This window comes from Triticum aestivum, chromosome 2B, assembly GCF_018294505.1.
Source record: "Triticum aestivum cultivar Chinese Spring chromosome 2B, IWGSC CS RefSeq v2.1, whole genome shotgun sequence".
Taxonomy (NCBI): domain Eukaryota; kingdom Viridiplantae; phylum Streptophyta; class Magnoliopsida; order Poales; family Poaceae; genus Triticum; species Triticum aestivum.
The window spans coordinates 69,811,949-69,819,413 of record NC_057798.1 but is presented as its reverse complement, the minus strand read 5'-3'; positions in this window follow the sequence as shown (position 1 = coordinate 69,819,413).

The window sequence follows — 7,465 nt, the reverse complement described above, 5'->3', positions numbered from 1 at the left end:
TGCGTCGACTAGCTTGTCTCTGCTCACAGTAAGAACGGCTCCCACAAATATGGTGGTTGCCTTCCTAAACGCATTCTCCTATTCAGGAGCAATCGTTACCGTGGGAGACACACCACCAACCCAGAACACGTTCATTGCTGTGAGCCACAAGGTAGTCCTCGTCTGCCAACGCTTAAAATGCATTCCAGTAAACTTTTCCGATTTCAGAGTGGCGGCGAAGCCATGATTCAAAAAGTGCCTAATATAAGGTTTTTGGATTGTTGGAAATATTGGCACTTTCTCGATTAATCTAATCCACGAGTATACAGTAAGCATGGAATAACTGATATGCATCTCATAGCGATACCTAAGCATACTAGCACGTACAGAACATATAAGCGAACCATCTATGAGCAGCACATATACGGCTAGTACAAGTACGAGTAAACGAGGGATGAACAGATCATACCCTCCGGTTGGCTAGGCCAACGTGGCGGCAGCGGCAGCAGCCTCGGCGTCATTCGTAGCCTTCTTCTTCGTGGCGGCGTCATTGGCCATGGTGTCAATGCAGGGGATGTAGTGGAAGCAGAGGCGAATGGAGTTGGGGACATATCGAGAGCAGTCGCGTCGAGACGGTCGCCAAAAACCTTATTGCCGATCTCCTGGGTAAGATCTCGAATGGCAGGGTTCCGGAGGCACCTGCTCTCCCGACCAACCGTGCATGTGGTCGCCGGGATGGAGTCGCTGGAGGTAGCATAGAGCAAGGAACAGTAGATGACGGCTAGGTTACACGAGAGGCAATGAGTGAACCGAACTAGGTCACTCCACTGGGCAGAGCCTTCTTATATAGGCCGTCGGGTAGGAAGTCATGGGCCTGGGCGGAGGCCCACAACCGAGTGGACGCACTCCCGGCAAGGGAGTCAGAGAAGGGTCACACTCCTAGCGAGGGTGTCGACGAATCCCAGCAACACAAGAGAAGGATCACACTCCCGGCAAGGGAGTCAACGAATCCCGGCAACACAAGTCAGCCCACAGTCCAACGTCTCAGACCGTGGCCCACTTGTTAGTGACTCGTTCATTAATCCCTAATTAATTAATCCGTTCTTGAGTGGCAAAAATAAGCTTCGGCTCGGCTCATTCCCGCAACCCGCGGCGCATGCGTGTCATGACTAGGCAAGGCGAGGCGTGGCGAGGCAGGCGGCGGAGGAGGAGGAGCGCGCCTGTACCACTCCTCTTCCCAAGCTCCCAATGTCAAGTGGTAGAGCAGGCCTTATAAAGGGGTCTCAACTCTCCTCAACTAGCAAGGTGGGACTAAACTTCCCAAAACCTGCCATCTTATACATGGGCCTCAAGATTAACCAGGGATTTAGTGTCTTATATGGGCCTAAGCCCATCCATAATCCATCAATCCCCCACCAGATCTCGAGGCACATAAGTTTCTCAACTGTTCCAAGCAATGTTTGATATATCAGAAATTTCAGTGGAGACTGTCGGTGTAAAAACCGGCGGATCTTGGGTAGGGGGTCCTGAACTGTGCGTCTAAGGCTAATAGTAACAGGAGGCGGGGGACACGATGTTTACCCAGGTTCGGTCCCTCTCTATGGAGGTAATACCCTACTTCCGGCTTGATTGATCTTGATGATATGAGTATTACAAGAGTTGATCTACCATGAGATCATAATGGCTAACCCTAGAAGCTAGCCTATGATTATGATTGTTGTTCTCGTCCTACGGACTAAACCCTCTGGTTTATATAGACATCGGAGGGGGCTAGGGTTACACAAAGTCGGTTATAGAGAAAAGAATCTTCATATCCTAATCACCAAGCTTGCCTTCCACGCAAAGGAGAGTCCCATCCGGACACGGGACAAAGTCTTCTATCTTGTATCTTCATAGCCCAACAGTCCGGCCGATGTATATAGTCCAGCTGTCCGAGGACCCTTTAATCCAGGACTCCCTCAGTAGCCCCTGAACCAGGCTTCAATGGTGATGAGTCCGGCGCGCAAATTGTCTTCGGCATTGCAAGATGGGTTCCTTCTCCGAATACTTCAAAGTAGATCTTGACCACAAGAATCGTGTCCGGCTCTGCAAAACAAATTCCACATACCACCGTAGAGAGAATGATATTTCACGAGTCCAATCTGCTGACAACTTTTCCATAGCGTGACATCACGCCGTGACCCGATCATTAGTCAAACCATTTGTCCAACCTGCTACTCCATGTTTCGCGAGGCGGTTTTATTGGCATGTCTTGTCGAAGCAGAGATCATGTCCCCTTATTATGGGATTCTTCAACAATACAGGCGTGGATAACCCAATCGTTCTGTTGGTATGGTTCCTTGGGAATAGGCAAGTTTCAAAGGCCGCGTAGGGGATGTTTGATATTCCTCCTCTTTATAAAGAGGCCAAGACCTGTCTTTTTATTTCCACGCTAATCCTCTCCTCCTCCCACCTCGAGTTCCAACACCCAAGGTTTAGCCCAAGCGCTTCGGACCTCCGACCATGTCCGGATCCAGCCTTCAAGTCCGGTGGACGACCTCTTCTGTCACAGAGGAGGACATCATGCAGCTTAGGGAGGCAAGGTACTTGACTGCGGAAATTCTTCACATGCTTCCTGCTCAAGGGCACATTATCCCTACTCCCAGATCCAATGAGAGGGTCGTGTTTATCTCTCACTTCCTCTGAGGGCTAGGCTTTGGTCTTCATCCCTTCGTTAGAGGGCTCATGTTCTATTACGGGCTAGATTTTCATGATCTAGCTCCGGACTCCTTCCTTCACATCTCGTCATTCATTGTCGTGTGCCAGGCCTTCCTCCGTATCACCCCACACTTCGGCTTATGGCTCAAGACCTTCAATGTGAAGCCGAAGATAATCGATGGGAGACACACGGAGTGCGGAGGTGCTATAATAAGCAATTTTACCAATGTTTTATGGCCAAAGGGTTCCTTCCTGGAAGCTTGCGACCTATGGCAACAGGAGTGGTTTTATATTACAGCGCCCCGTGGGAGAAAGTGGGCGGCTGCACCTGCCTTCTGATCTGGTCCTCCGCCACAGCTTGCATCGTGGGTCAACAAGGTGCTGGACTGGGGATCGCTTGATGAAGTGCGTACATTGCAAAGCCGCATTGAAGATCTTATCAAGAAGGACATCAGTCCTGTCAAAGTAATCCAAGTAATGCTAGTCCATCGGGTCCTACCATGCCAGCGACGGCCTCTCCGTATGTGGGAGTTCAATCCGGAAGGACCGCAAACCATTCAGCACTTCTTCAGAATGACGCTCGAAGTGATGTATAAATTGATCTTCGGATCACGAAGAAAGTGTTCGGACACTACGGAGGACACACGCCTTGACTGCAACCATCCAGATACTCCGGTAAGCATTTAACCACCAAACATATTTCCGTTATGTTTCTCATAATAATACTCCAAAAAACCATCCTTGACCAGGGCTAGATAAAGAAGGCGGAGATGATCAGGTGTTCGACCCCTCTTCCCAAAGATTCAGTGGATCCGGTATTAACCAGGATGCTAGCTCATGCACCTTATCAAGTACTATCGGGAGAGGACAAGGAGAGGAGTGGGGAGGTCAAAAGTGGCCTCCATACCGGAGGTATGTCACGCACCGCATCCGGGGAAATTGGAACTCCCGTGTCAGAGGATGAACGGGGAGGAGAATCTAATATTCCCTCCACCACGGGAAGCAAAGAGCAGCCCCCAAATACTTGAAGAAAGAGGTTTCCAAGCGAGGGAAGAAATCCCTATTAGGGGGCCCTGACTCAGGAGGCAATATTGCCGCACAAAGCCCACAAGGGGGCCAGCCTTTAGCCGAATCATAAGTGAACAAGGGTGTTTTATAGCACACCCCATTCTTTTCCTGTTTTGTGAGGGTAATATTTGAGACGCATGTTTTGTAGTTCGGCCTGTAGCCTTCCTCAAAAATCTTCGTCCTCGGGGGATCTTATACCGGAGATGATGGAGAGCAAAACGCCTCCTCATACTTCCCCGCCCCATAAGGTGGATGACCCCGAGGTGTCGTCTCGGAGGATCTCTACCAATACGCAAAGGAGGACAAGGCCTGAAGGTGACTCTTCGGCCGCCCGAGGTTCGGGGTGTTCGGCTCCTAGAGAGACCAACAACAAAAGCCCCGGACTATCCTATATACAGCCGGATACATTGACGGGCCTTCTGCGGCAAGCGCCTATCTCAGAGGAACATCATACCTTAATGGGTACGGTGATTGAGAGAATTTCGTTCGCAAAAGGCGGATTGAATGAAGCTTTTACGAGCCTGCTAAGAGGCTTTGAGGTACGTAATGTAACGTTTTTTAATTGTACCGTAAATGCAAGGTGCACTCTATATAGATAGTAGCCCCTAAGACTCTCGTTGCCATCCAAACGGGGTGATCAGAGGATAAAAAAAGATAAATAAGCCCATGGAAGAATTTTGCCAAGTTGTACAGAGGCGGCTGCAGCCCCGGCAACTGCTCGGGCTACCGAGTTTGCCGAACTGAAGCGGCAACATGATGTGGCGGATGATGACATCATTCTCGTGAACAAGCGGCTCGAAGAGGTGCAAGGTATGTCTTTGGGGCAGTCAGTAAGTATAAATAGGAGCATGATGCTGGAATTTATAATATGCTTAACTGCAGATGGTGTTCCGCCGTGGAGACCCTTCGGGCTGAGCTTGCCTGGGCCAAGGGGCAAGCCAGGATAAGCAACGCGGCTGCCTAGAAGGCAGTTGGTGAATTAAAAGCCGAACAGGTTGCTCATTGCCTAAGTGAGGAGAGAATATCCAACATGGCGCTTGAGCTAAGGGATGCCGCTAGCCGATATGAACTTCTCGAGAAAGAGAGCCAAGCAAAAATGGCTGACCTTGAGAAGGCCTTACAAGCGGCAAAGGAAACTCAGTCAGAGGTAGAGCGGCTCGGTAGGAGCTCTGGCAAGCCGGGGAGATTGCGGCTGGGAATCCCTTTTTATTGCGAACTAAATTCGGTGATCTGAAGTATGCCCCGCTTGATCAAATGTGGAGTTCTCTGGACGCATATTTGGACTTGTCGAAGAGTGTTGCTGATGCGACACAGTCTTTCCAAGCCCAAGAAGGCCATGAAGCGGAAAGACTTTTCTGGTCACAGTTTAGCATGCCAAGGCGCCAGCTACTGTTGAATGAGCAGATGGCCGAATGGGCTGAGCTACACAGGATATCCGAACTTGCCATGAAGGCTGTCGTGGACCGGCTGTGGCTTGGGGAACCGAGTCCGAATAGTTATTTTTGTTTGGTGCAAAGACTTGTTTGTGCGGTGTTGCATATCGACACTGTCAGGCGGTGAACATGCATAGAAGGTGCACGGATGGCCCTCGCCCATGTGAAGATGTACTGGACGAAGATGAAGGCCACTGATATTGCAACAAGGGGTCCACCCGAGGGTCAGGACACGCCAGAGCACTATTTTGAAGAAGTCTTAGAGGGTGCCCGCTTGATAGAGGGTCAGTGCTCGAAAACTATTATGTTCGAGTAACATGTATCCGATTTGTAAAAACAATGCTTAGGATAATAAAGGCTTTGTTTATACTTCTTCCCGTAAAGTATTTTAGTGCCTCATGTGCGGCCGTTTATGTATATATGTATATAACCTGAAAGTTTGCAGTCGTCGGCTTCAGCCCCCTCGCGTATAACGCGGGGGTGTTCAGAAAAGCACTTGATCACACTTGACCCAACATCTTGGTCCGTTAAGGAGGTGTTAGTTTGGTGAACTAGGCAATCAGACTATAGAGCTTTAACACTTTCACTTAGCCATAGGAGTTTGACGGTGGGGCTACTATATAGCCCCTGGTATGTCCGCGTTTATCCGAATACGGTGTGTTTACATACGTGACCGGGAAACCGGTCCTTCATTAATGCGGAGGAATCGCGAAGATTCCGCTGAGTCATCGAGTGGTTGACCAGCTCTCGCCTTATCATGACAGTCAGTTTTCGGCTTTCTCTATTTAGGTGCTCATCCGGATGAACCAGGCACAATCGCAGTAGTTCTCCCTTTACCACCTTAGCCGATAGAGCGGAATGTAAGGTAGCAAGCACAGGAGCCGGGGAAACCCAACTATTGACCAAAGACATGATTCAGAGCTGATGCATATAAGGCCAAACTCGCGACGCCTAACACTCTCGAAGGTATTCAGACTTTTCAACATATGCCGGGCAGAATACATCCCCCGGTAATGAACCCTGAATTCAAGGCACGTGCGGCAATCCGGTGTGAGGGGAGAGCGCCTCTGGTGGGAGCATAGATCTCAAAACACACTGCTGGTTGCTTCTATAACATCTATTTTAGTACGGCGAATCGTATGCTCGCAAATAATGCCGATATCTTTCTTGGGCGTTTTACGTGCGAGGAAAGTGTGAAACAACAAGAATAAAAAAAAGGTTTACACAGGCTCTTAATCTAAAAAGAAATCTTAAAACAGGGCGCTACTGCATGTCTGCGCCTTTGTCTCCGTTGTGCAGTGTCCTTGAAGGGTATATCATGATGGCCATCCGTAAAAAAGAAAGAACTAGGTGAAAGAATCTGGTATGACCGTGAGTAAAGTTGGTTTGTTTTAATGAACCATGAAATGTAGCTTCTTGAGTCCGAATAGGGTCAGGCCGAACTATGGACTTTTTGCGTGCAGGGTGCCCCCGGCGCCACTCAAGGAATTTGAGTGTATATTTATGTATATGGGAAAACATGTACAGTCTTATGGGGCGTTCTATGGGGGCAGGGCTGCTAAATGAGCTCAGGTTTATCTGAGTTGCTACACTTAGGAGTGCGTCTAACACGTTTAGCTGTGCCCGCGGTCTTGAAGACCAATGAGCTGCTCGGCTTAAAAAAGCCACTTTGTGCTTCAGCTACTAGAGACGCCGCATATTCTTCTGTACGAAGAGAACGCTCCATATTTCCGCTGACCGTGATAACGCCACATGGTCCAGGCATCTTGAGTTTGAGATAAGTGTAATGCGGGACTGCATTGAAACGAGCGAATGCCGTTCTTCCGAGTAGTGCGTGATAGCCACTTCAGAATGGAGCAATGTCGAAGATTAGCTCTTCGCTTGGAAAGTTATCGGGGGAGCCGAATACAGTGTCCAATGTTAGAGAGCCCATGAAGCGGGCCTCTATGCCTGGTATTACTCCTTTAAAGGTAGTGCTACTTTGCTTGATTCTTGACGGGTCTATACCCTTCTTACGGACAGTGTCCTGATATATCAGATTGAGACTACTACCGACGTCCATGAGGATTCAGGTGAGGTGGTATCCATCGATTATTGGGTCGAGCAGTAAGGCAACCAAACCCCCGTGACGGATACTAGTCGGATGATCCCTGCGATCAAAGGTGATCGGACAGGCCGACCATGGGTTGAATTTGGGGGCGACTGGCTCTACATCATATACATCTCGGAGTGCGCGTTTGCGCTCCCTCTTTGGGATATGAGTGACATAAATCATGATCACTGTTTTA